Source organism: Stegostoma tigrinum, chromosome 7 (genome assembly GCF_030684315.1).
Source record: "Stegostoma tigrinum isolate sSteTig4 chromosome 7, sSteTig4.hap1, whole genome shotgun sequence".
Classification (NCBI taxonomy): Eukaryota; Metazoa; Chordata; class Chondrichthyes; order Orectolobiformes; family Stegostomatidae; genus Stegostoma; species Stegostoma tigrinum.
The window spans coordinates 54,069,553-54,097,289 of record NC_081360.1 but is presented as its reverse complement, the minus strand read 5'-3'; the positions used below and the strand labels follow the sequence as shown (position 1 = coordinate 54,097,289).

General features: G+C 42.0%; 1 protein-coding gene across 11 annotated transcripts in view; it reads right to left on the bottom strand.

Annotated features, from left to right (window-relative positions):
• Positions 1-27,737, bottom strand: part of fmnl2a (formin-like 2a) — a 255,298-nt gene that overhangs the window by 118,106 nt on the left and 109,455 nt on the right. The window contains exon 1 of one of the 11 annotated variants that reach the window (XM_059647278.1): positions 17,784-17,807. The exons of the other annotated variants lie outside the window; for them this stretch is intronic. The gene's annotated coding sequence lies outside the window, so the exon portion shown is untranslated. Of the gene's footprint in view, positions 1-17,783; positions 17,808-27,737 lie in introns of those variants that run through there. 11 annotated transcript variants of the gene reach the window in all.

Below are 27,737 nucleotides of genomic sequence, written 5' to 3'. Positions count from 1 at the left end.
TTTCAAATACACAGCAACACCACCGTTTAATCTGTTAGCAATTTTCTTTGCTGCTTTCCCAAAAAACAAAAATACACTACTTGAATATAGTTCCAAAGGCATCAAGCGACAGAATCACAGTAAGTGTAAGTAAGTGCAGGAGAATGGATTTGACCCAAGTCCGTACTGGCTCTTCCACAGAAAAAGTCATTCTTGACTAAGTGCCATTTCACCCGCTGTCCCTATAATCCTGTGTATTATTTCTATTTAAATTATTACCCACTACCCTCTGAATGTACCAATTGAAACTGCTTGCACCACACTTCCAATGCACACCAGAACTGAACCGTTCACTGTGTGAAGAAGTTTCTTCCAACATCACAGTTACTTCTTTTGCAAATCACTTGCAATCTGGGCCCTCCTCTTGAAAATTCTTTTTATGACCAGGGATTGTTTTGCCCTATCTTTTTAGTCCAGACCTCCTGTGAGATTGAAAGCCTCCTCTTAGCCTTTTCCTCTCCAAAGAAAAGTGTCCTGACTTCTCCAATCTATCTTCATAACTGAGGTGTCTCATCCCTGAAACCATTCTTGTAAACCTCTTCCTCACTCTCTCCAGTGCATTCACATTCCTTCTAGTGACAACCAGAACTTTGTGCAATACTCCAGTTGAGATCTAACCAGTGTCCTAAGCTCAGCATTAACTTCCTGTTCTCACACTCTATGCTCATATTAATAAAGCCTAGAATGCTGTACGCTTTATTAACCACTCTCACCACCTTTCCTGCCATCCTTAACAGTTTAAAGGCAAACATGTAGTTACGTTTCTCTGCTCCTGCTCAATAGAATAGTACCATTTACTTAAAACTGTTACTACATGTTATTTGTGCCAAACCTTACACTGTTCCCCACTGAACTTAATATGCCATCTTTCTATCTACTCTAACAACTTGCTGAAGTCCCTTTGAAATTCTACACTGTCCTTCTCAAAGTTTGCAATGCTTCCAAATTTTGTCTCCTCTGCAAATGTTGGGAGTGATCCTCCACTTCAAACCTTCCTACAGCCTGAAAAATATCTATTAACCATTGCTGCCCATTTCTTGTCACTCATATACTTGTATCTATGTTGATGGTATTGCTTTTATACTGCACCCATAAGTTTTCTCACAAATCTGTTTTTTTGGTGCTATATCAAACAAATTGTGCAAGTCCATGTACATCACATCAACAGTGTGTATCCTCATCAATCATCACCACTTTCTCTTGAATGAACTCCAGCAAATTAAACATGATTTTCCCTTAACAAATCTGTATGGGACCTACCTAATTAACTTACATTTGTCCATGTGGCCAATGATTCTATACTTAATATTTGATTCTTGACGTTTCCTCACTAATGAAGTTAAACTGACTGCTCTGTAATTGTTTGGCTTATTCTTACAATTTTTAACATTTGCAATTCTCCAGTCTTGAGACACCATGCAGGAAAAAAAAATGAAAAAAATGCAAGTGCCTCTGCAATTTTCACTCTCATTTCCTTCAATATCCTTGGATGTATCTTGTCTGGTTCTGTTGTCTTGTCAGTTCAATCACAACTACTACAACTTATCCAAAGCCTCCTCTTTATCAATCCTTATCAATTTAGTGACAGAGTTTTCTCCTCTATCACCATGACCTAGATAACATCTGCTTTCTTACTAAATAAAGGCAGATGCAAAGTATTCATTTTATACCTCAGCCATGTTCTCTGCATCCATAAGCATGTCTCCATTTTGTTCCTGAATTGGCCTGGCACTTCCTGTCAGTGCTGATGTGCCAATAAAAGACTATGGAATTCCCCTTTTTTGTTGGCCATCAATCTTCTTTCATAATCCACCTTTGCTTCTCTAATTTGCTATTTCACATCCTTTTCAATCTTCTGTAGTCAGCTTGAATCTCAATTGTACTTCTACCTGATATCCACCTAAGCACACTTCCTTATTTATCTTCAGTTCAATCTTCATTTTTCTTTCCAGGCAGCTTTAGATTTGCTTGCCTTTTCCTTTCCCTTTTCAGAAAATATGCCTTGGCTGCATTCGAACCATCTCTTCTTTGAAGACAGTCCAGCGATCAGTTACCGTTTAACTGACAATCCTTGGCTTCAGTGCACCCAGCCCAGCTCCGTTCTTCCCTGATGGAACTTGGCTTGCCCCCTGATAATTGGGCTAACCTTGGATTGCCATTGTCCTTTTCCACTGTAATCATAAACATGATGATACAATGATCACAGTACTGTAAATGATTTCCCACCAGATTTCCCACTTGATCTGCTGGTCTGTCTCATTCCCAAGAACCAGGTCTAACACTACCTCCTTTCTTTTGGACTGGACACTGTTGTGGAGAATTCTCTGGAACACAACTGAGGAACACTTGCACCTCAACCTGTAACAATATCATTATCCAAGTCAATATTCAGGTAATTAAAGTCTCAATTATAACTGCCCGACAATACTTGCCCCTCTAGTTTTTCCTGCAGATTTGTTCCTCTACATACTTCTCACTACATGGTGGTCTGTACACTGCACCTGGTAATGTGAGTGCACTCCTTTCGTTCCTTCGTTCTAGCCAAATCAATTCTGCCTTGACCAAAGCCATCCCCACCACACTCCAAGACATCCTCTTCTGTCAATACTATAATTCTCTCCTTAATCAAAACTGTTACTCCATCCTCCTTTTCTTCCAATCCTGTTTTTTTTCTCAACACCATGTAACCAGAAATTTTTCACAACCAATTGTCCTCTTGGTTGAGTCAGGTCTTGGCTTTTGCCACAATAATAGAACTCCATGTGGCAATCTACATCTGTAATTCGCCCATCTTATTTAGTGTGCTCTATGCTTTCATACACATGAAGAATCACCCTGATCTAAATTATATTTCCCTACACCCTTAACCTGATTTCACCAACTAGCATTAGAATAGAAAATAATAAATCATCAGTCTCTCAAAGTACTTTGTGGAAACTGGTATTATTGTCTAACATTCTCACCTGATTCCTGCACTCCTGCAAAGTTGGTTTCAAGCTTCAACAGCACTATCAAAACATGCTACAAGAAACTCAGTCCTAGATCTGTTCAGATGCAACCTGTCTGGTTTCTACAGAGACAGTCCTAACCTCCTGGGAATTTGTAGCCCCCCTTTCGGTACTATCTCTCCAGCTATGTATTAATCTGTCTTTCTTTTTTATTCACTTACACATGGTACTGGGAGCAATACAGAGAATACTACTTTTGGAAATCCTGCTTGCTAATTTTCTATCAAGGTCCTTAACCTTTGACTGCAGGCCACATCTTCCTTCCTACCTACATCAGAGGTACCAAAGTGAACCACAAGTACTAGCTGATCACTCTGAAGAATATCCTGCAGCCACTAGGGATATCCTTTACCTTTACACCGGGAAGGCAACATACACCCTGGGATCACATCTACAGCTGCAGAAATGAGTGGGTGTTCCCCAAGTCATTGCTACTGCTCTTCTACTCTTCTTCATGACATCCTACACAGCTGAACTTGCTGCAATCCTCTGAGGAATCATCACCTTCACCAGTGTCAGAAATCAGAAACCAATTTGTGAGCATCATCTTTTAGTACTTTATCAAAGTGGACATACTTCAAATGCCAGGCTTGTGCTGACAGCTTGATCAACGTTAGCTGCATCACAGTGAAGGCAATTGCTACCCTTACCCAACAGCCAGCCAGCCAGCCAGCCCATCTCGATAGACATACACACAGTCTCACACACACACACACACACACACACACACACAAACACACACACACACACACACACACACACACACACACACACACACACACACAGAGTGGAGGTCAACTGTGAAATTTCCCTATTATTGTTCAACAGAGATCATTTAACATTAAATTGTGTGTTTTCCAGGCTATCTCAGTTGGTCAGTTACAAAGAAAATTGGTTGCTCTGGAACTGGTTGTGCAAAAGGAAGTGCCAGTCATAAAACAGTAACTTATTTTTCACTCAATATTTTTCACTAAAATTAACATTACTTAGTGCCTTTATTAACTTCAGGTCATCCAAAGTACTTCACAGCTCAAGCGCTGATCAGTATTATAATGAAGGAAACAAGGCAGCTGATTTGCATTAAGCAGTTTTCCACAAATTAGATAATAACAATTGCTTGGTAAGAGAAATGACTTCCTAGTTTTAACAGCAGGCAATAATTTCAGTTTGTAAAAATGTAAATAAACGTGTAGGTCAATTAAATGAAGCAAATTAATCTCACTGGCTTTCATGAAACTCATATTCATAATGAATATCAATGGTAGGCCAACAGATCTGGTCAATGCTTTTAACTTCCAGCCTCCATGAGTAATTATGGCATGAGGCATTCTAAATTACATGAAACTCGCAATCAAGCAAATTTAAATTTTGTCCAAACACAAACAGGCCCTTCAAGTCAATAATTTGTCATTTTATAGATCAGAGCAAGAATAATCAATACTAATATAGAGCTAAGAAAAAGTTCCAGTTTGTGTATGGAAATCTTCATTCTGTTTTTATTAATCTATGACTTGTTTTGTTTCTTTTATCTTTCTTGAGGTTTTGTTCAATGCATTGCCTTTGTTTTCTTTGCAAAACTATTCAGTCAAATTAATAAAACTTGCGATGAAAAAGAAAACCAAAGAAATTTAACAGCACCAATAAAACTTGTGGATTACCTTTTCAGTCATAGAGCTATGCAACATGAAAACAGACTATTTGGTCCAACTCGTCCATGCTGACCAGATATCCTAAATTAATCTAGTCCCATTTGCCAGCAGGACCCATATCCCTCTAACCCCGTTCTATTCACGTACCCATCCAGATGCCTTTTAAATGTTGTAATTGTACCAGCCTTCACCACTTCCCCGGCAGCTCATTCCATACATGCACAACCCTCTGTGTGAAAAAGTTGCCCCTTAGGTCCCTTTTCAATCTTTTCCCTCTCAACTTAAACCTATGCCCTCTAGTTTTGGACTGCGCTACCCTGGGAAAAAAGGCCTTCGTTATTCACCCTATCCATACCCCTCATGATTTTATAAACTTCAATAAAGTCATGCCTCAGCCTCCAATGCTCCAGGGAAAATAGCCCCACTATTCAGTATCTCCCTATAGCTCAAACCCTCCAAACCTGGCAACATCTTTGTAAGATAATAAAATGTGAGGCTGGATGAACACAGCAGGCCCAGCAGCATCTCAGGAGCAAAAAAGCTGACGTTTCAGGCCTAGACCCTTCATCAGGACCAACACCTTTGTAAATCTTTTCTGAATCCTTTCAAGTTTCACAACATCCTACCTATAGCAGAGAGATCAGAACTGCACGCAGTATTCCAAAAGTGGCCCAACTAGTATCCTGTATAGCTGCAACATGAACTCCTAACTCCTATACTCAATGCATTGACCAAAGGCAAGCATACCAAGCACCTTCTTCACTATGCTGCAAATCAGGAACAAAAACAGAAGTTCCTGGAAAAGCTCAGCAGGTCTGGAATCATCTGTGAAGAAAAAAATCAGAATTAATGTTTTGGGTCCGGTGACCCTTTCTCAAATCTGTGGAAGGATTACCAGACTCAAAAGTTAAGTCAGTATTTTTTAATCACGGGTGCTGCCAGACATGCTGAGCTTTTCCAGCAATTTCTGGTTTTGGACCGTCTTCACTGTCCTGTCTACCTGTGACTCTATTTTCAAGGGACTACGAATCTGCACTCCACGGCCTCTTCGTTCAGCAACACTCCCCAGAAGCTTACCAAAAAGTGTATAAATTATGCCCTGATTTGCCTTTCCAAAATGCAGCACATCAAATTGATCTGAATTAACTCCATCTGCCACTCCTCAGCCCATCGGCCCATCCGATCAAGATCCCGTTGTACTGTGAGGTAACCTCCTTTGCTGTTCACTAGATCTCCAATTTTGGTGGACTCTGCAAAGGTACTAACCGTACCTCCTTTATTCACATCCAAATCATTTATACAAATGACAAGAAGCAGCGGACTCAGCACTGATCCTTGTGGCAAACTGCTGGTCACAGGCTTTCAGGCTGAAAAGCAACTCACCACCACCACCCTCTGTCTCCTACCTTCAAACCAGTTCTGTATCCCAATGTCTAGTTCTCTCTGTATTCCATGTGATCTAAACATACTAACCAGTCTACCATGAGGAACCTTGCCAAACGCCTTACTGAAGTTCATACAGATCACACCCTCTGCTCTGTCTTCATCCATTCTCTTCATTACTTTTTCAAAAAACTCAAAATAAATTGTGAGGTACAATTTCCACACACAAAGCCACCTTGACAATCCCTGATCAGTCCTTGCCTTTCCAAATACATGTAAATCCTGTCCCTCAGGATCTGTTCCAACAATTTGCCCAACACTGCTGTCAGGGTCACAGATCTATAGTTCCCTGGCTTTTTCTTACCACCTTTCTTAAATAGCGACAGCACATAGCCAACTTCCAGTTTTTCAGCACCTCACCTGCGGCTATCGACGAAACAAATGTTCAATTCAATTCAGTAACCAAAATACAGAGGCAGTTAACTACTACTACAACAACATTAAAAATGTTACTTTCCAAAAACCTATGTTTATTGCATGAAATTTGGACATAGATGATTGAAATGCATTTGAGCACAAGCACTGGGATGAATTTTTGGGGGCAGGAACCTAGGTGAAGAACTCAAATAACACCATTATCTTCAGCGCACTGATCCCATCACAGAGCACTGTAGGGGCCGGGTGGGGCACAAATCCTGCCCTCCTCTATATTCAGGTCAATTAAAATTCTTATTTAGAACTTGTTCAAGGAAGAAGGTGGGATGTTTAAAGGAGCATTCATGTATTAGAGAAGTAGCAGGGACAGAGTGGGGAGCCAATGCATTATTTTTGCCCTTTAAAGGGTTCAGTGAGGCAAAGGAAGTTGGCCACTTGCTAAGTGTATGTCCTTAAAACTGGAGCATTCAAAAGAAGAGGGCACTCGGAGGTTGCACCGTAAACACTGTTGACAGACCTTGACACGAGTTGGCGAAGAAGAACACATGAACATGGGTGTGAAGACTGACTAAGCAGTCACTTGCTCAGAATGAAGGTTCCAGTTGGCATGGGGGGCATGACTCGTATTGGGCCTTGTGACGAGGAGGGGTAAATTGCTTTGCTGAAAGGGCAGAAGGACTGGGCATCAGGGTGGCATGGAAGAGAAAACATGGGAAGCCAAACCCTCAAAACAGAATCTACTACAGAAGGCAGCACTATCTGGCGACAATCAAAAACTAGCGTGGCAGGAAAACTGCAACTCTCCATGTAAATAATCACAGATATTTATTCTCCCCTCACTAAAGGGTTCTCACCTTGCAGTATAAGTCACCACTCTCTGTCAGTAGCCATCAAAGGCACTCCTATAATGAACTTCTTCACTTTTGACTCCTTCCAAAGATCAACTCATTAGTGGCACCTTGCAAACAGCTGCACACCACTTCAACCACAGGCCACTGAGCTATCTTTGGCAAAATTTGGACAACTCATTCACTTCGCAATACACATGGCTGTGCCAGAACAGATAGTGTTGGGTTTCGCCTCTGTTTCTGGATTCACTACGTGCACAGAGTCATGGGTTGTACACATGGCCATCAGGGCACACAGTGACCAGCCAGTGAGATTCAACATTGGAAAGCTTCCTCTGTTTGGAATTGCTTTCCCAAATCTTTCATTGTTCCTGCATCCTCTGCCAGTCCAGGCTTTCTCAGATCTTCACTCCAACTATTGGGATAATTGGGAACAGGAGCAATACCTTACACTGACAGCTCCTGACATCTCTTAAAAAGGCTCCACCAAGCCGCACAAAGGAGTAAAGGTAACCGACCTCGCTTACATCAGCTCAGTAGAGGAAACATCGACCACACAATATCTGATGATTCAATTCCTGTAGCTGCAGCAGTCAGGTGGCTCCCTGCAAGACAACATTCTTAGCCAGTGGTCTGCTGTTCACTCCATTACATGGCCCGCAGGGAGTATACCTGAGGACAGCGAGACATTAGAAGCTCACCAGGGATGTGCAGAAGCAGGATGTGAGTGGAGTATAAGGAGGCAGAAGAAAATGGCCCAGAGCAGAGAAATGCCCCATTAAGCAATGAGATAACCACCTCTGTCCACTCTCTGTCAAAAAGCACCTTCATCTAAGGTGGAGGAAGCTAGGGTCAAGTTCAGCTAGAGAGGATTACATGCAGGCAAGGAAGGAGCTCAAAAATGGTCTGAGGAGAGCCAGGAGGGGGCACGAGAAAGGCTTGGCAGAAGGAATCCGGGAAAACACAAAGGCATTTTACACTTACGTGAGGAATAAGAGAATGGTCAAAGAAAGAGTAGGGCCGATCAGGGATAGCATAGGGAACTTGTGTGTGGAGCCTGAGGAGGTAGGGGAAGCCCTAAATGAGTTTTTTGCTTCTGTCTTTACGAAAGAAACGACCTGTGTAGTGAATGAAACCTTTGAAGAGCAGGTGTGCATGCTGGAATGGATAGAGATAGAGGAAGCTGATGTACTGAAAATTTTGTCAAACATTAAGATTGACAAGTCGCCAGGCCCGGATCAGATTTGTCCTCGGCTGCTTTGGGAAGCGAGAAATGCAATTGCTTCGCCACTTGCGAAGATCTTTGCATCCTCGCTCTCCACTGGAGTCGTACCTGAGGACTGGAGAGAGGCAAATGTAATTCCTCTCTTCAAGAAAGGAAATAGGGAAATCCCCGGCAATTATAGACCGGTAAGTCTCACGTCTGTTGTCTGCAAGGTGTTAGAAAGGATTCTGAGGGATAAGATTTATGACCATCTGGAAGAGCATGGCTTGATCAAATACAGTCAACACGGCTTTGTGAGGGGTAGGTCATGCCTTACAAACCTTATCGAGTTTTTTGAGGATGTGACTAGGAAGGTTGATGAGGGTCGAGCTGTGGATGTGGTGTATATGGACTTCAGTAAGGCATTTGATAAGGTTCCCCATGGAAGGCTCATTCAGAAGGTCAGGAGGAATGGGATACAGGGGAACTTAGCTGCTTGGATACAGAATTGGCTGGCCAACAGAAGACAGCGAGTGGTAGTAGAAGGAAAATATTCTGCCTGGAAGTCAGTGGTGAGTGGGGTTCCACAGGGCTCTGTCCTTGGGCCTCTACTGTTTGTAATTTTTATTAATGACTTGGACGAGGGAATTGAAGGATGGGTCAGCAAGTTTGCAGACGACACAAAGGTCGGAGGTGTCGTTGACAGTGTAGAGGGCTGTTGTAGGCTGCAGCGGGACATTGACAGGATGCAGAGATGGGCTGAGAGGTGGCAGATGGAGTTCAACCTGGATAAATGCGAGGTGATGCATTTTGGAAGGTCGAATTTGAAAGCTGAGTACAGGATTAAGGATAGGATTCTTGGCAGTGTGGAGGAACAGAGGGATCTTGGTGTGCAGATACATAGATCCCTTAAAATGGCCACCCAAGTGGACAGGGTTGTAAAGAAAGCATATGGTGTTTTGGCTTTCATTAACAGGGGGATTGAGTTTAAGAGTCGTGAGATCTTGTTGCAGCTCTATAAAACTTTGGTTAGACCGCACTTGGAATACTGCGTCCAGTTCTGGGCGCCCTATTATAGGAAAGATGTGGATGCTTTGGAGAGGGTTCAGAGGAGGTTTACCAGGATGCTGCCTGGACTGGAGGGCTTATCTTATGAAGAGAGGTTGACTGAGCTCGGTCTCTTTTCATTGGAGAAAAGGAGGAGGAGAGGGGACCTAATTGAGGTATACAAGATAATGAGAGGCATAGATAGAGTCGATAGCCAGAGACTATTTCCCAGGGCAGAAATGGCTAGCACGAGGGGTCATAGTTTTAAGCTGGTTGGTGGAAAGTATAGAGGGGATGTCAGAGGCAGGTTCTTTACGCAGAGAGTTGTGAGAGCATGGAATGCGTTGCCAGCAGCAGTTGTGGAAGCAAGGTCATTGGGGTCATTTAAGAGACTGCTGGACATGCATATGGTCACAGAAATTTGAGGGTGCATCCATGAGGATCAATGGTCGGCACAACATTGTGGGCTGAAGGGCCTGTTCTGTGCTGTACTGTTCTATGTTCTATGTTCTATGTTCTATCTACACTCTTTAATCTACAGCATTACATCCAACTTAACCTTGATAAAGTGATGATCTGCCCTGCCTTGGGTGCAAGACCTCTGGCTAACCTGTAATATCTCGCTCCCCCACAGAATGTGTAAGGTTTTGGAATAATCAGAATATCATTGCCTCTGAACAATTAGTGCTATCTCAGCAATGACTGGCCTAGGGTGTCAAAAAGACAACTACCTCAAAGAGTATTTAAGTCCCTTGTCAATGTTGTTCGCAAGAACAACACCCACCAAAACAAATGTAGAAAATAAATAACAAGGAAAGGGAAAGGCTGTTGAGACATCAAGTATTTTGTCACATGAAGAAAGCAGAGCATGTTGCCATGGCTGACATAGTCCTGAATAATCAAGTGCTCATATTCCACTTGGGAACTCTACAGCCTTTTGGAGGCAAAATCAAGTTCAACAACTTTGGGGCTTAAGCTGTCCCCTGTCCTTTTCCCAACTCACACACACCAAGCCATGTTATCACATTGTCTGCTATTACACATAACCCATTGTTAGTCACTAACTGTCCGCCATTAACAGCAAATCACCTCCCAGCCTAATCATTATCCACTCCTTTGTCTGCCCAACTGTTCTCTCTCTTTGGGCTCTATTCCCACTTATCATTTACTCCTTACCCCTGCCCCCACCCTATCTCTGCATATAAACTAACAATTTCCTAACTACCATTGGTCTTAAGGAAGGGTCACGGGAAGGTTCAGTGATTTCTCTCCACAGATGCTGCCAGACATGCTGATCTTTACCAGCAAATTTGTTTTTGTTTTCTGATTTCCAGCATCTGCAGTTCTTACAGCCAGAGTGGATTTGGTATAATTTCCACACAGCATATGTACCATAAATCAATGGCTCCAGACTCCAGGATTATAAATAATCGTGAACCAATATATTGAGGGATCGATTTGAGTAGGAGCAGTATCTTCCTGTCCATTTTACACAGATCCATGATTTTGAAATCTACCAGCTCTCCATGCCAAGGAAACAGTTCTAATTTCTCCAAACCTTCTTCACAACCAAAAGCACTGAGTGGCTAGAATGGCACTCGATTCCAAGAGAACACAAGCTAAAGTATGCTCATTTGAAGGAGCAATTTTTTAATGACAGTTACAAGTGGAAAACATCACTTGTATCATGGTCAGGGCAAAATCAATATAGGATTTCTTCACCCAAAGTTTTCGTGGAGACAATGTGGCCCTTAAAATTCTGAACTGCAAGGTAAATCACATAATTTTAACACTGCTTATAAATGTGAACATGGAGCTAATGTCAGGCAAAGCTACTGGGTACTAGGAATACTTACAAAGGACCCAATGCTATCCAACTATTGGATTAAAATTCTCACAGATTTATCATTGCAAAGTTTATTCCACTTTTGTCTTGAACACAAGCAGACAGTTATGTCATTTTAGCAATTGTTTTCAAACTTTATACTCAAATTTAATTCCTTACCTCAATTATAATTCACTTAGAAACATGAGTGGTGTCCAGCTCAGCCTCTGCCAATGTGCTGAGACCTGATTTTACCATTACCAACTGCTGTAAGTTATTTAAGTAGAAACTCAGCACCCAATGGCCTCTTACATACTCACTTGAACATACTTATTTCCACGTAGTGCAACCCATAACTTAACTATTCACATGGTGTAACAGATTTTTCTCACCTTGCATTTGTGTTTTTTTGCAAAGCACTTGAAAATTATGTCCTCTGATTCTTGATATACGAGTAAAGAGCAGTGTCTTCCTGTCCATTCTATGCAGGTTCATGATTCTGAAAACTATCAGATCTTATTTCCAAGGAAACACAGTCTTAATTACTCCAGACTTTCCTCACAACTGAATTGTACAATGATTCTTGTAAACTGGAACCTCTCTTAAAAAACTCCTCCACATTCTCCAATACAATCACATTGATGCAATATAGTGCAGCATCTTGGACAATACTCCATTTGACAAACCAGCAACTGTTTTACATAATGTCATCACAACCTTCCATCTGTTGTACTCCAAACCCCTACCTGGAATACTGTTTAAAATATTAACTGTTCCCTCTTCCTGTCCTGCCACCTTTTATGCCTTTAATGTCCCTGGACATCCTTTCAAATTTTTATTTTATTTTATTTTATTTTATATTTTCAGTGTTCTTTGTACAAAAGTATGTCACTTCACCATGTTGAACTTCATCTACGACCTACCAGCCCACTTCACCAACTTGTCCTTTTGAAATTTCACAATGTCTGCCTCACAGTTCAGTTTCCCAAGTTTCATGTTATCTCAAACTCTGAAACAGTCTCTTGCTCTCTGAGATCTACATCATCCATCTATTTCAGGGAAAGCAGGAATCCCAATATTGACCCCAGGGAACTCCACTACAAACATTGCTTCAGCCTGAAAAATACACTCTGCCTCTTATCCCTTGGCCAATTTTGTACCACGCTGCTATTATCCCTTTCATTTCATGGATGTATAACTTTCTGTTGCATGGCACTATATCAAACACCTTTTGGAAGTGCACATACTCCAAATCAACAGCCTTCTGTTGTCAATTCCCTCTTTATCACTTTAAAAAACTCCAGCAAATTACTTAAAGACACATGTACCTTAACAAATCCATGTTGACTCTTCTGGATCAATCCTGTCACCAAGACCTGGGTAGCATTTCCCTTGTAGGTAAAGACAGATGCAAAATATTTACTTGGCACATTGGCCATGCCTCTTGTTTCAAAGTGTATACCACCTTTTTGGTCCCCGATCAAATTTTCTGTAACTTACAGCACACTTAGCCCATTTATTATTGGTGCGCTTATAGAAGACTTTGTGATGTCATTACATTAGCTTTCCTGTCTCATAATCCCTCTTTGCATCTTGTATTTGCTTTTCCACCTCTTTTCTGTGTTCAGCTTAGTGCTCAAACTCTGTTTACTACATTACACCTGTATTAAGAACACTTTTTCTTCTTTAAGTTAATTTCTTTCTCCTTTGACATCAAGGAATCTCTGGATTTGTTTATCCTACCATTGCCTCAAAAGGGAAAAATACCCTGAATGTGCCCAAATCATCTGCTGTTTTAAGGTGATCCATGGTCATTGGCTGGAAAAAAAAACAGCAGCAACCTCTGCTCCAGTCTCTGACCCAACTCTCTTCTTCTTCCATTGAGGTCCACTTTCCACCAGCTGATTATTCTTACTCTGGAATCACTAATGTCATTTTCTACTGACATTCTAAACCTTGTGTTACAAGGACCATGACCTGAAATGTTCTCCCACTGTCATTTGATCTGCTTGGCCCACCATATTTCAAAAAGACATTTCAAAAATTACCTAGAATACACCTCCTCCCACCCACCCTCCTGTAAAAATTCCATCCCCTATTCCCAATTCCTCTGCCTCCGCCGCATCTGCTCCCACGATAAGATATTCCACTCCCGCACATCCCAGATGTCCAAGTTCTTCAAGGACCGCAACTTTCCCCCCATAGTGATCGAGAACGCCCTTGACCGCGTCTCCCATATTTCCCGCAACACATCCCTCACACCCCGCCCCCGCCACAACCGCCCAAAGAGGATCCCCCTCGTTCTCACACACCACCCCACCAACCTCCGGATACAACGCATCATCCTCCGACACTTCCGCCATCTACAATCCGACCCCACCACCCAAGACATTTCTCCATCCCCACCCCTGTCTGCTTTCCGGAGAGACCACTCTCTCCGTGACTCCCTTGTTCGCTCCACACTGCCCTCCAACCCCACCACACCCGGCACCTTCCCCTGCAACCGCAGGAAATGCTACACTTGCCCCCACACCTCCTCCTTCACCCCTATCCCAGGCCCCAAGATGACATTCCACATTAAGCAGAGGTTCACCTGCACATCTGCCAATGTGGTATACTGCATCCACTGTACCCGGTGTGGCTTCCTCTACATTGGGGGAACCAAGCGGAGGCTTGGGGACCGCTTTGCAGAACACCTCCGCTCGGTTCACAATAAACAACTGCACCTCCCAGTCGCAAACCATTTCCACTCTCCCTCCCATTCTTTAGATGACATGTCCATCATGGGCCTCCTGCACTGCCACAATGATGCCACCCGAAGGTTGCAGGTACAGCAACTCATTTTCCGCTTGGGAACCCTGCAGCCTAATGGTATCAATGTGGACTTCACCAGCTTCAAAATCTCCCCTTCCCCCACCACATCCCAAAACCAGCCCAGTTTGTCCCCTCCCCCCACTGCACCACACAACCAGCCCAGCTCTTCCCCTCCACCCACTGCATCCCAAAACCAGTCCAACCTGTCTCTGCCTCCCTAACCTGTTCTTCCTCTCACCCATCCCTTCCTCCCACCCCAAGCCGCACCCCCATCTACCTACTAACCTCATCCCACCTCCTTGACCTGTCCGTCTTCCCTGGACTGACCTATCCCCTCCCTACCTTCCCACCTATACTCTCTCCACCTATCTTCTTTTCCCTCCATCTTCGGTCCGCCTCCCCCTCTCTCCCTTTTTATTCCAGAACCCTCACCCCATCCCCCTCTCTGATGAAGGGTCTAGGCCCGAAACGTCAGCTTTTGTGCTCCTGAGATGCTGCTTGGCCTGCTGTGTTCATCCAGCTTCACACTTTATTATCTTATTTCAAAAATAATGCCTTATTTATTTTGGCGGACTGGATACAAACAGCTGTAGGAACTTCACCTGAACTCAACCGAGGAATGCTTGTCCCTTGCTATCCGTTACATTATCACAATCTCAGTTGATATACAGGCAACTAAGGCTTAGGTTTAGTCTTAGGAACAATTGCCTGCATTACATAACCAAAGCTTCACACAAGTACAAGGAACCGTGTGAAGTCAATGTTGAATGACCTCAGGAAACTACCGTACAAATTTCCTGGCGGTTTCTCTAGATATGAAAATCGTGTTCCATCACAAAATGATTAATTAAGTTTCAATTAATTTTGACTGAAAATCCAAAGGTGTTATCATAAAAAGGACCACTTAATCACAGCCTTCTCTACTTTGTTCAAAGTTCAACTTTCAAATGGCTTTACTGCTTTATTACTGAAGCTGAGGAAAGCAACGTGTAAGTTCAAGTTTGTATTACAATTTTCAGAATGAAGAAAGAAGCTAGCACTTTAGCTGCTTGTGAAATATTATACTGCAATAGTTCCAAATGGACTCCATGATTTTGGAGTCTCTGGACAGCTGCATTAATGCATACTGAAGAGCATATTATATATTTTAGAAACATTCTTTATTTGCCAAGTATTTGTCTGTACTGGTTGTGGTCATAAAATGTGAATTTGAAGCTGGCAGCTGTGCAGGTTCAGTTAGCTGAAAACTGTAACATAGACACAGGATATTCCAATAGGTGCTAGATTCAATCTTGCATAGGAACAAGACCAGGGCTAATTGCAAGATTTTCAATAGCTTGTTCAAAGACATTCATGGGTCACTGAACAGCAGTTCAACAGCTGACTGCTTGAAATTAGTCAAAGCAGAAGTTCACTATCTTTGATCTGCTGGTCAGTCGAAGTACTTAGAAGCAAGATGATGCTACAGGCAGCAGAAGTGCAGTTGTTAGCAGTGTCCAGGCTGTCAGCATTCGTGTGCAGCCCACAGAAGCTGAAAATGGGGCAGAAAGTAATTGTCCCTGTGTTGGACAGAGGAAATCAAGCAAAGTGTCTGCATACAGCTTACGCGTTGCAATTGGCTTTGAGAAGCTGGGGACTCATTGAGGGTGATTTGGTAGCTGAGGGATGTTGAGAAAGAGGGGAGAGTTGTGAAGGAATCCCCCCACAGCAGCATTAGCTTGGTGCTGCTGGAAAAGCTTGGAGCTGCCTGCAAAAGAGCTGGAATGTAGCCTGAAGAAACAACAGACATGCCATCCCAGGGACAGAGATTCCACCACTAGGATGTGAGCAGTGATTGAGATAGTCTTTTTCAAAGCATGCTTGAAGGAGGTTTAAGGCCAGATCTTCAAAAGCTTGGAATGAAAATGCTTTATAAAAAAGACAAGGTTTTAATGAGATTAGATGACCTGAGTGCCGAAATGTATAGGATCTCTCTCTTCTGTATTTGCTTTGATGTGCTCTCTGGTGAGTTCAATGACAGTTTTTCTGTTAACACATTTTCAGGGTATTCTAACACCTATTGAAATGTATTATACGACTCTGCCTTAGATTATTTGATATAACAGAGCTAGTTCCTCAGCTAGTTTGTTCACTGACTGTTTTTGCTTGCTCTTCTGAATGCTCACTGGGATACTGTGAATACTGATTTTTACTTACTCACCATTTTAATTTCACATTTCACAGATCTGGTCTGACAAGATAGTTTAAATTTTAACTTGCTTTATGTCAAATGTAAGATTAATCTATTTGAATTTTTTTGGAAATTCCAACTCGAAAACATTTTAAATAGTTTTGCTACTTTTATTCTTTCACAACAAGTGTACATAACTGGTTTTGCCAGCAGTTATCACTAATTCCTGACTATCCTCAAGAAGGTGGTGTTGAGCTGCTTTCTTTAACTGTTGCAGTCCCCGTCCCTCCATTCCTTTGAAAATCTGAAACTGCTCCATAGGCCTCAGGAACCTGATATGACATCCAAAACTGCAATTTCCAAAGCTCACTTGCATTGGAGTCCAGGCTTCACCACTGGCTCCCTGTTTTCACAATACCACCATAGCAACTTGTGAAATAAGACTGAACATCTGTGATTTTTACAGGGCCGATATCAGAAGCAAGCATGTAAGTAGCTCATTGCTATAAAACACAAATGGTTGAATAACATCAATCAGATATCCTACCACCCCTGTCCCCTTTCTTATCTACTCCAGCACCACAACAGTGTGTTGATTCTTACTGCCCTCAAAGCATGAAGGGAGAAGACTACACAACAAATCCATTGTTCTGAATTATTAATTCAGTTTGATAACGCATAACACAAATATTATTATATAAAACTCTCACATCAGTGCTTTCCAGAGTTTTTGTTTCACTCAACAGGCCTGAGGAAAATATGTCTATTACTGAACCCTCTTTCCTTCTATTTCTTCCAGATGTATGAAATGGAAATACCTTCCTACTTCATTCACATTCACACGGCATAAAGCTGTAGTCCCTCCTCCCTGAAAACACAGGTTCATACCAACGACATTATTAATGACATTAAGGGAATAACAGCATCGCTTCAAATTTCTATTGGAAAGCTGGGAATATGCAATTTAAATCTAATGGCTAATTATCACAAAATAGCAAGATACCCCCAAGGCATCTAAACAATTCTGTATTGCCACTAATTCTAAATCAAATCGGAAGCATGTGAGCGTAGCAATCCACAGAATGACTGGCAGAAGCAATATTTGTGACTGATAGTTATCTCAGTTTTATTTATTAAAAATGTGTAAGGCTACAAAGATCCATTAGATTTGCTTTCAAAACATGATCTGGAAATAAAGTAGTCCCATTGTGTGGATTAAAATATATTTTAGTGAAGATGTTTACCATTAATTTAGCCAGAATCAAGGCAACAAATGTGGCAATTTCACTCATTCGCATACACAGCAGAAGCAAGAGCCTTATCAAGCTCCATTCACCATCCAGTCAGCACGTTTTCCTCACCAGGGATTCTGCTCACCACCTTCACCATTTGAATGTGCAAACTCCGAGATGAAAGCAATATTAACTCTTCACATTCCTGGCCATGTAAGATCTGACAACTAAAAGAAGGAAGAAATCAATTTTTCCGACTCACAATCCAAAAAAAAACACCAGTGATACAACATTTGGGGAAACAGAATGAAGGATGATGAAAAATTCATTTCGATTCCTACATATTTATAAAATGGCAAGTGTTAGGCAGCTAATTTCATTGCTCAATCATTTTCAGGTTTTGTGCCATGAGACTGTGATGTAATGCTTAGAAGGCTGCATTAACATTTGTTTTCACAGCAGTCGAAAAATCTCAAAGCTAACCACCAAGGCTCACAGTTAAAGCAAAGCAAAATGATAATGCTATCCATTTTAGATTCCTTTACTCAGTTGTGCTGTCATGATATACCATGAAGCTGGGTGGTTGTGGGGGTGGGGGTTGGCACAGGAGTAGAGATGATAATAAGTTACAACAAAGGAAATAACAAAAAGCCAAGTTAACCTGGGAAACTGTTATGCTCTGGTTGCCAGCTGGTCCCAGAGTAGGTCAGTTGGCTACTGTAACATTAGAGAACAATGGTTGGGCGAAAAAGAATTAGCATCCGCCAAAAGTAAAGTCATAATTTTAAACAGGTTGCAATTTCTAATGTTATGTTTCAACACTACTAAAACTGAAGTGATTTGAGGCTCTAATCCAGAAATGTGGCATTATTGCAGAGTTTACATTGCAATAAAGAAGTTTGCAAATTAACATTATGCCAATAACAAGCAAACCGCTTTTCTAGAATGCACACATCAGGAATCTCTTAAGAGTCATACTCAAAAATATCCATCTACAAAGTAGCCCATTCCAGGAAACACGCTTCCTTCGAAGCACACCAGAAAAAACAGTGACCCTTTTAGCTTACTCCTTTTAAAACAACATGAAGGTGGGAGAATTCCACTCCCTAAGAGACCTGAGGTAACTTACATTCTGACAAGTTAAAAAGCAAAGCAAGTGGTCAAACAGTCGGAGCTGGAGGGATAAACATACCAAACATTTTTCAGCTTCTTTATCTCCTTTCTCTATTGTCTCATGTTATGGATGAACTCTTCCATCTTATTTGAAGAAAGGGGCAGTGGTGCAATAGTATTACCGCTGAACTAGTCGCTTCGATACCCAGGGTAATACCCCGGAGACATGGGTTCAAATCCCTTCATGGCAGATGGTGGAATCTGATAACACTCCAAAAACAAAATGTGAGTGTAATGATGGAACGATTGTTGTGAAACAGCACCTGGAACAACAGCAGACAAAGCTAAAACTAAGGTGTCAACCTGGTGAAGCCACAACACTTGGTACTTATGTAGCTTGGCACACAAGTAGTCAATGTGATGGAGATGAATAATCAACTACAAACAGATAGGATCTAAATTCTACCATATCTAGTTATCAATGTTGGTAAATAATTAAACAACTCATTGAATGAAGATGCCCCAAAAATATTGCCGCACTCAATGATAGGGGTGCCCAGCAGAACAGTGCAAAAAAAAATGAAGAATTTGCATCTTCAGCGAGGTGTCCAGTAGATAATCAAGCCCAACCCTTTCTTGAGATCCCCAGCATTGCAGGCCTCTCTTATCCCAGCTTGAGCTCCAGAACTAGTTGTGTGTGTAGCCAAGCTGTTCCAGTACAATTACTCCAGTGGCATCTACTTGGAAATGTGGCAAATGACAACAGATATCTCCTATCAACAAAAAGCAGAACAAGTCTAACCTGGCCAATTACTGTTCCATCAGTCTACACTCAATCATCAAATGATGGAAGGTGTTCTTGACAGTGCTATCAAGGGGCACTTATTCAGAGTACAACAGTCCCTTGATGAGACTGGCCAGTGGGATGAGGAGTGGCAGGTGGAGTTTAACTTAGATAAATGTGAGGTGCAGCATTTTGGAAAGGCAAATTAGGGCAGGGCTTATATACTTGATGATAAGGTCTTGGGGAGTGTTGCTGAACAAAAGTGTTGCTGAACAAAGAGACCTTGGAGTGCAGATTCATAGTTCTGTGAAAGTTCCAGGTAGACAGGATAGTGAAAAAGGTATTTGGTACGCTTCCCTTTGTTGGTCAGTGCATTGAGTACAGGAGTTGGGAGGTCATGTTGCAGCTGCACAGGACATTGGTTCGGCACTTTCGGAATATTGCGTGCAATTCTGGTCTCCCTGCTATAGGGAGGGTGTTGTGAATCTTCAAAGGATACAGAAAACATTTACAAGGATGCTGCCAGGGTTGGAGAGTTTGTGCCATAGGTAGAGGCTGAATAGGCTGCAGTGGTTTTCCCTGGAGTGTTGGAGGCTGAGATGTGATCTTACTGAAGTTTATAAAATCATGAGCGGCATGGACAGGATGAATAGTCAAGGTCTTTTCCCTGGGGTTGGGGTGAGTCCAAAACTAGAGGGCATAGCTTTAAGTTTTAAGAGGGACCGAAAGGGCCTGTTTCCACACTGTAGGTAACCTAATCTAATCTAATCTAAGGTGCAACTTTTTCACGCATGGTGCATGTATGGAATGAGCTGACACAGCAAGTGGTGGAGGCTGGTACAATTACAACATTTAAAAGGCATCTAGATAGGTATGTGAATAGGAAAGGTTCAGAGGGATATGGGCAAATGGGTCTAGATTTATTTAGGATATCTGCTCAGCATGGACAAGGTGGGCCGAAGGCTCTGTTTCTATGCTGTACAGCTCTATAACTCTATAACAATAACCAGCGCACTGATGCCCAATTTGGGTTCTGCCAGGACCACTCAGATTATGTCTTGGTTCACAAACATGGACAAACAACAGGAATTCTACAAGTGTCATTGGTGAGTGAGAAAAAGCAGCGTCTAAACTCCAAGGCAGCACCAAAGATACTGTGTTTTTAGGGAATGCCTTCAGGTTGTTTAATTTTTTTCCTTTTATAAGACATGTACATCTCGAAAGCAAACAAAAACTAATGCTGGCTTTGCCCTCTCTCAGTTACAGACACTGGCTCCTGATCATGCCCATCATACAAATCAGCAGCCCGGGGGCTGGGAGGGGGTGCAAAGTGAACATAGGCCTATTACAGAAAAAGATTGGGGAAATGAAAATAGGGAACCAGAAAATGGCAGAGGAGTTGAATAACTACGTTGCATCTGTCTTCTTAGTAGAAGAAGACACAAACATCATTCCAAAATGACTAACTAATCTAGGGACAAAGGGAAGAGAGGAAATAAACACAATAACCGTTATGAAACAATGTGCGAGGGAACCGAATGGGACTGAAGACTGGTACATCTGCTTGACCTGATTGGATTCATCCTAATATTGAAAGAAGTACCGAGAAGGGACAGAGAAAGTGGATGCACTGGTAGTAACCTTCCAAGAATGCTGGATTCTGGAAAAGTTTCAGAGGATTGAAAAGTGGCTAATTATATCATCTCAATTTGAAAATGGATCTGTGCTGTGCCACAGGGATCAGTCATGAGTCGCAATTATTCACAACATATATTGGGGATGTGGATGAGGGAAGCGAATGTACTCTAGCCATATATGCAGATGACAGAATAATAGATGGGAAAGCAAGAAGTGAGGGTAACAGAAAGTGTCTTCAGACGGACTGAAACAAGTTATGTGAGCAAGCAAATACTTGGTGGATGGAATGTAATATGGGAAAGTGAGAGGTTATGCACTTTGGCAGGAAGAATAGAGGAACAGAATAGCATTTATATGGAGAAAGCTTACTGAAAATTACAGAATAGAATATTACGGCGCACTACAGGCCAATGTAGGAGTCCTCATACATGAAGCTCCAAGTTCAACGACAAGAGGAAAGGCAAATGGAACGTTGGCCTTTATTTCAAACAGAATGAAATATAAAAGAAGAGACATTTTGCTGAAACTTTACAAGGCACTAGTCAGAACAAAAGGTGAATTACTATGAATAGTTAGGGCCGCTTATTTAAGGAAAGACATAGTGGCATTGGAGGCAGTCAAGAGAAGGTTCACTCAGCTGATCCTGTGTATGGACAGATGGTCTTATTATGACAGGTCAAGTAGGTTGCGCCTGTGTTCATTGGAATTTAGAGGAGTGAAGTGTGACTTTATTGAAACATAGAAGATTCTTAATGGATTTGACATTGTTGATCTGGAAAGGTTGCTTCCTCTTATGGGAGGATCTAAGACGAGAGGGCATAATTTCAAAATAAGGGGTGCCATTTTTTTAATATTCATTTTGTGGAATGTGGGCATCGTTGGCTGGCCAGCATTTATTGCCCATCCCTAGTTGCCCTTGAGAAGGTGGTGATGAGCTACCTTCTTGAACTGCTGCATTCCTCCTTCTGTGGGTTAACCCACAATGCTATTAGGGAGGGAATTCCCAGAGTTCGGCCCAGCAACAGTGAAGGAACAGCGAATTATTTCCAAGTCAGGACGACTAATGACTTGGAGGGGAACTTGGAAGTGGTGGTGTTTCCGTATATCTGATGCCCTTGTCCTTCTAGATGGAAGTGGTTGTAGGTTTGGAAGGTGCTGTCCAAGGATCTTTGGTGAATTTCTTCAGTGCACCGTGTAAATAGTACACACTGCAGCTACTGAGTGTTGGTGGTGGAGGGAGTGAATGCTTGTAGATGTAGTGCCAATCAAGTGGGCTGCTTTGTTCTGGATGGTGTCAAGCTTCTTGAGTGTTGTTGGGGCTGCACTCATCCAGGGAAGTGGGGAATACTCCATCACACTCCTGACATGTGCCTTGTAGATGGTGCATAGGCTTTTGGGAGTAAGGAGGTGAGTTACTTGCCACAGTATTCCTAGCTTCTGGCCCACTCTTGTAGCCACTGTGTTAATGTGGTGAGTCCAGTTGAGTTTCTGAGTTGTAGGCAGATGAAAAAGAATCTCTACTTGAAGGGGGTAGGTAATCTGTGGAATTCTTTACTCCAGAGAGCTGTCAAGGGTAGGTTATTGAGGATATTCAAGGATGAGATAGACATTTTTAAAATCAGTAATTAATACGTTTGTACGGAAAAGGCAGGAAAATAAATTGAGGATCTCAGGTTAAATCACCACTGGATGTCTCTCTCTATGGTCTGGTAAGACTCTGGTGACTTGGAACAGCAGAACAGATTTAATGGGTTGAATGGCCTGCTTTTGCTTCTATGTCTTCTGGTCTTACACAAATAATTCCTCCAAAAATTAAGTTTAAGTAAATTTTACTTGCCATGGAGTAATTTCTGAAACCTTCTGCATTGGCCACATTGAATGCATAGCAGGGGTTGAATTTTTATCAGACTAGGGAGTCGACTTTCGATGTGGGAACATCCAACTTTGATTTTCCCCGCAAAACATTTTGATGGTTAAGAATTCATCATGTATCAAACCAGCATTTGCCCCGGAGGTCAATTTGGAGATGGAAAGCAGATTTTCTCCTCCACTCTATTTTCAAATGATGCAAAGTTTGGAAAGACCATTAAAGGCACACCAGAATCGAGAATTATAAAGATAATGGGAAACCTGCAGTGCAGTCAGGAACAGTCAGCAAGTGGAAGATGTGTTCCCACCCTTCAATTGTCACTATCAGATGCTATATGATAGTATAGATGTCTTTGTAATGCAACCACTCAGCACAGGGATGTATTCTACAGTGCGAGGTTAGCCCTTACATTCACCAACATTATAATTTGTCACATACATGACAACAGATTTTGAATGGACAGAGTACAATGATGCAGTGAAATATGCTACCAAATAGCCTGTCAGTCTATGCTATCATCCTTTGTACTGTGATTTACATGGAGGAGAAGCGCTAGCTACATAAAAACCCTATGTTCCCCTTCTGTTCCTTTGCCTTCTGTTCTTTCTATCTCAGTTCACGTGATTATTTTAGAAGCTTTGAGTGCTTAGCTAATTTTCAAGTGCCAGTGGTTTTCAGTACAATGATTGCTCTGTTCATCTGAAAATAAATGACAGTTTTAGGAGACTGTAATAACAGATTTTTCCTTTGATGTGGTTTCAGGTCTGTTGACACAAGCTAATGAGATTATAAATAAATATTTTCTTTAAATGAGAATGCATTTTCTTCTCAATATCAATGAATGTGATTAGGGCTATTGTTAGACTGTGAGAAGTTTGTCCACCGATTTTACATGGCATCGGAGGAATGTACATGGTGAATACTGAGGCAGTGACTATGGATGAGATATAACAAATCATGCGGTGTCAGGGCAAATGGATTAGAAGTTGAGGAGGTGAGGTTTTGCAACTTCTCTGCAAATATTTGAAATCATGATGCTGACACTGCATCATTCTTGCCTGCCACTGCATTCTCACCCTTCCTCCACTGGCTTACACTTAAAACTGCACTGCAAGACAAAAATCCCAGGCACAGTCACACATCAGTCAGGAGTGCAAGTTATGAACTGTGAAATGCCTCAACTCTCAAAAGTTACTTCCAAAAGGAAAATCTAGTCCCTGATACTAAAGAAAAGGAAAAGGAGCGAAAACAAATTCATCTTTCAAGACTCATTTAAAAGTCTATTAAATTTTACTGTTTTTACTGCTACTATAAGATTCTCATGCGAAAGATGATCTTGAGAATTTAACCATAATATAATTGGTCAAATTATCATCACATTCCAATAGCATCATTGTGCACTTATAAATTTTGGATAAAAATCATTATTCCCATTTAACTAACATACCAATACCTATTTAAATGTCAGACCATTGACTTTTGTCAGCACAGACTTCCATGAAATCATCAGTTTATCTTACAATTAGATGAACACTTATGAGTTTGTCCTGGCTCTGTCAGTGTCCAATGGAGGGAGGCTCAAATTAGAACACAATGTTGACAGAAAATCTGAGCACATTCTGTTAATCAAGATAATTGTTGCATAACTCTTTTTCCTTAAAATTCAGACTATTTCCCCTCCTTTCCACAATTTTGTTTATGAGGGTCGTTCTCATTCTCCTAATTATTTACACCTGTCTGTCCATTTTCGTTGCCTCACATTTCACTAATGCTCATTTATATGATCTAATTGTTTTTATTAAAGAGTTTGCAAGTCATTCATTCTTGCGTCTTCATCTCAACAACTAGTATATCTGTTTATTCTCTTTGTTGAGACTTCTCTTTTTTGCAACCTTAATAAAACACCTGCTTTCTTTGGCCTTCAATTTCATAAATGAAAAACATGACCTTCACTGATGATGTCTGAACAACTGTGCATTCAAAGTGTTATCTGTTTTATTTATGTCTTGTCAATTTAGACAAATAAAAGGAAGAGAAAACTGGGCAGAACACTGAAGCAGGTGCCCAATACAGCGAGCTTCCACCTCCCCCCCCAAGTTTGGTGAAAATAAAATTAACTTCCTTCATTCAATATCTAGTGGACATGGACATAAAGTAGAAAGGAAATCCGAATTTAGTAACATCACGTTATAGCAGCAATGTCTGTTCCGCTCTTTAGTTTATATATCTCCTGCGATATGCAGGAGAAAATTTAATCTGCATTTTACCATGTTACTCTTAACCTGAAAATGCTTAATGCTAACACAAAACTCTCAAACGCTAACATCTTTCGCGATGTTATTTGTACATAAACACTTTTAGCAAAAAGTTTAAAAATGGGAAGTTGAAAAAAGTATTTGGGACAAAGAACATTATGCAACTCTATTATTGGAATAAGCATTTTAATACATCTGGCTATATTCTGAATACAGTACTGCAACACTATAGTAGTCCTCAAGGATTTATAAAAATTCCACACAACACAAAGTAGTATTATACTGGACAGCATATTCGGAGCCAATGCAAAAACCTTGCTCACAAGTTTAAACGACAGCAGGAGTCCAAACATGTTGCAAGTGAAAGGGGTAAATTGTATTGGTAATGGCTTACATTTAGATTTTGTTCACAAATGCCAGAGCTCTCTCAGCTTGAAACACCACATCAATATTTGGAGCGTATGATTTCTCAAAAGGTTGTGTTCGATAAAGGTGACAGCCATTTGCCTACAGAATCTCACGATAACGTTGACACTACCCCAGAGTGAATTTCGCAGTCTCAGTTCAGAAGAACATTTGCTTCCAGAGATAATGGGAACTGCAGATGCTGGAGAATCTGAGATAACAAAGTGTGGGGCTGGATGAACACAGCAGGCCAAGCAGCATCTCAGGTGCACAAAAGCTGACGTTTCGGGCCTAGACCCTTCATTAGAAAAGGGGGATGGGGTGAGGGTTCTGAAATAAATAGAGAGAGAGGGGGAGGCGGACCGAAGATGGATAGAGGAGAAGATAGGTGGAGAGGAGAGTATTGGTGGGAGGTAGGGAGGGGTAGGTCAGTCTGGGGAGGACGGACAGGTCAAGGGGGTGGGATGAGGTTAGTAGGTAGGAAATGGAAGTACGGCTAGAGGTGGGAGGAGGGGATAGGTGAGAGGAAGAACAGGTTAGGGAGGCAGGGACGAGCTAGGCTGGTTTTGGGATGCAGTGGGGGGAGGGGAGACTTTGAACCTGGTGAAATCCACATTGATACCATTGGGCTGCACGATTCCCAAGCGGAATATGAGTTGATGTTCCTGCAACCTACGGGTAGCATCACTGTGGCAATGCAGGAGGCCCATGATGGACATGTCGTCTAAGGAATGGGAGGAGGAGTTAAAATGGTTCGCGACTGGGAGGTGCAGTTGTTTATTGCGAACCGAGCGAAGGTGTTCTGCAAAGCAGTCCCCAAGCCTCCGCTTGGTTTCCCCAATGTAGAGGTAGCCACACCGGGTACAATGGATACAGTATACCACATTGGCAGATGTTCAGGTGAACATCTGCTTGCTGTGGAAAGTCACCTTGGGGCCTGGGATGGGGGTGAGGGAGGAGGTGTGGGGACAAGTGTAGCACTTCCTGCGGTTGCAGGGGAAGGTGCCAGGTGTGGTGGGGTTGGAGGGGAGTGTGAAGCGGACAAGGGAGTCGCGGAGAAAGTGGTCTCTCCGGAAAGCAGACAAGGCTGGGAATGGAAAAATGTTACCGGTGGGGTCGGATTGTAGATTGCGGAAGTGTCGGAGGATGATGCGTTGAATCCGGAGGTTGGTGGGGTGGTATGTGAGGACTAGGGGGATTCTCTTTTGGCAGTTATTGCAGGGGCGGGATGTGTGGGATGAGTTGCAGGAAATGCCGGAGACATTGTCAAGGGTGTTCTCGACCACCGCGGGGGGAAGTTGAGGTTATCCGGAGGTTGGTGGGGTGGTATGTGAGGACTAGGGGGATTCTCTTTTGGCGTTTTTTGTGGGGGTGGGTTGTCAGGGATGAGTTGCAAGAAATGCGGGAGACACGGTCAAGGGCGTAAGCAAAAAAGGTATTCTGAGCCCACTTTCTTGTTTCAATAAAAACCCATTTAATTCTTTTTCGAACACTAATGGATCCTCATTGTCAACCCAATTATTAGCTTGTTTCTTTCTACCTTCTCACACCTTTCAACCTGAAATGGCTCAGTCACATTACCTGCTGAACTGCATTAAGTGCATTTCAGGTAAGCCCCTAGCTGAAATTCTGAAAGGATCGTCACAAGGACCATCGACATGGAACTAAGAATGTCAAAGAATGATTCTGACTACAATGATAAGGATACCTTAGTGGAAAGATTTAAAGTGTGTGTTTTCTCTCCTCTACTTTTTTTCTAAAAATAACTTCCCCACTTTTACCCATGACAGTATAGAAGGCGCTTTCTATGCCAAGTTTAAGCTTGTGCCTACTCACAGCCTGGGGCTAAACAGCCTTGACATTAAATACAAGTGGTTAAAACAAAAAAAATCGGTTCATCCTGAGATTGGGGGCCTTCACAAAATGCACAGGCTGTAACAAAAGATTAACATGTGATTGAATGGGGTTTAACTGGGTTTGTGTAGTTCATGTATACAAACAACATCTCGCCTACATTT